The following is a 2592-nucleotide window of genomic DNA, read 5'->3' on the forward strand; positions in this document are numbered from 1 at the left end:
ATGCTCAGTTTTTGCTAGAGATTAAGTGTACCTTTTCCTGCTTCCCCCAAATAAAATCGTAGAGCTTACTAATCACTCCCCAAAGTTTCAGTTTTCTCTCAGTATAAAGCAAGAGCTACATACACATAATAAAATGTTTATATGTTAATGTAATAATTCCCCTGGCTCATCCAACGTGCAATGCACATGACTTCAAAGACTACAATTTGGGGCAAGTATAGAAGAAATGAAAAAAAAAAACAATTCAAGTTTAAAAACCTGTTCTTAAAATTATTTATAGGACACTCAGGTCATTTTAACATCTCAGTAAGATAAAGGTGTTGCACTGTCATTTGATTATCAGTCCACCTTGGCATGGGAAGAATGTACATTTCCAGATGCCAATCTGAGGGACTAGAAATAAGACTTAAAAGTGCTACATTTCTTAATGATTAAGGTATTGATAAGTTTATGTTCACATTCTGCTGAGACCTCTTTATAGTCTCAGCACCTAACAATATCTAACAGGGTCCAGTAATCCTATCAGATTAAATGATGGTGCAACATTTTTTAAAGGAGCCAATTATTTCAGCTTACTTAAATCATTCAGAGCCAAAAATCTGAAGAACGACCAAAATCAAATCTTTATTTTTATAACTGTATAAATGTGATCCGAATGTGTCCACCACTAAATTTTCAAAAAGAAACATGCTGTAAATAAGCAAACTGCATCTGCTCACCGATATGTGTCTGGACTCCCTAGATGTCCTGTTGGGTTTAAATACAGACCACTCACAGCAATACATTTTTAGTAGAAAGTGTAGCATGACATTAAGCCATTTTAGCTTTTGCACATACATGTTGCACTTTTGGCTGATGATGCAGAAAGATTCTCAGCATTACACTGTTAAGCTGGGCTGCACCCACCCCTTTAAATGGCATCAATATCAATGTCATCGTCCTTGTTGTCAGACTTTACAGCTTCAACTTTCGGTACAATGGCAGTCTTTGAATACACCACCTCAATATTCTCATCTTCATCATCATCTTCACCACTGGAAGATTCTTCCTCTGCTTCTTTCAACCATTTTATAAAAGGTTCCGCTTTGACATGAATCTCTTTGGCAAGTTCTTTTGAGACATATTTCTTAGAGGCCTTTTCTGACCAGCTAATGATGACTTCTTCCTCCAAAAGGTCTGCATCATACATCTCCTTCAAGATATGTGGAATCTTGGAGATGAGCTAAGCTTGATGCATTGCTACCACACACTCCAAGCCATGAAGAAGGTACTGTTGAGCTTTTTTGTTGTTGTGACAAAATCGTAAGAAATGGCGCCTGTATTTCTTAATTTGTTCTGATTTTCTCATTAAAAAGGACTTCAGTCAAAACAAGAGGGCCCATGGCTTTTACATCCAGTCTTTCTGCTTCAGCTACAATTTCTTTGTCAGATGAGTCAATAACACCCTCTTCTTTCTTTTTCTTAACAAAATCAAACAGGATATTGACACGCTCTTCAGCAGTCCTTTCCAAATCATCACTGAGGGTTAAAACTTTTCGCATGGTCACTGATTTCATCCATTCCTCGCCTTTGAGCTTCCTCTGTTGTATCCTCCCCCCAATCATCATTTTCCTCTTCTTCCACAGCATGCAGAGGACTGATTTCATTGGGGGGGGGGGTGGTGGTGGTGGTGTCTCACTGCTGGACACGGAGCCATTTTCCTTGTCTTTGCCCTTTCTATTTTTCTTTTCCTTCTCTTTCTTTCCTGTACCACTGTCACTATTCTCAGGTGGGTTTTTGAGAATGAATGTGCAGAGTTTATGATGTGTGTCAAGCATGCCTCGATAGCCACAGGCTTTACAAGAATTACCTATTGTTTGTTTCTTTGGATTGACGTGCAGATCCATTTCAGGATTCTCACACTCAGGACAGAGAACAAATTTTTTAATGAATCCATCCAACATGTCTTGCAGCTTATTCGCCTCATGAGATCCACTGACAATGTAACGGTCATTCTTAACATCAAACTGGGTCTGTGCTCCCAGTTCACAACCAAAATATTTGGTGGGATACATTGGAGGCCGATTAAGCACTTTGGCTACGTCAACCATGTTGACTATAACTGTCTTTTTTTTTTTTTTTTTTTTTTTAAACATCTTTATTGAAGTATAATTGCTTTACAATGGTGTGCTAGCTTCTGCTTTACAACAAAGTGAATCAGTTACACATATACATATGTTGCCATATCTCTTCCCTCTTGCATCTCCCTCCCACCCTCCCTATCCCACCCCTCTAGGTGGTCACAAAGCACCGAGCTGATCTCCCTGTGCTATGCGGCTGCTTCCCACTAGTTATCTATTTTCATTTGGTAGTGTATATATGTCCATGACACTCTCTCACCCTGTCACATCTCACCCCTCCCCCTCCCCATATCCTCAAGTCCATTCTCTAGTAGGTCTGTGTCTTTATTCCCATCTTGCCACTAGGTTCTTCATGACCTCTTTTTTTTTTTTTTTTCCCTTAGATTCCATATATATGTGTTAGCATACTGTATTTCTTTTTCTCTTTCTGACTTACTTCACTCTGTATGACACACTCTAACTCCATCCACCT

General features: G+C 39.0%; 1 pseudogene; it reads right to left on the reverse strand.

The window, feature by feature from the left end:
• Positions 1-835: 835 nt before the first annotated feature.
• LOC133095336 (eukaryotic translation initiation factor 5-like) lies at positions 836-2102 on the reverse strand (annotated as a pseudogene).
• Between the last annotated feature and the right edge of the window lie 490 nt (positions 2103-2592).

Source organism: Eubalaena glacialis, chromosome 1 (assembly GCF_028564815.1).
Source record: "Eubalaena glacialis isolate mEubGla1 chromosome 1, mEubGla1.1.hap2.+ XY, whole genome shotgun sequence".
Taxonomy (NCBI): domain Eukaryota; kingdom Metazoa; phylum Chordata; class Mammalia; order Artiodactyla; family Balaenidae; genus Eubalaena; species Eubalaena glacialis.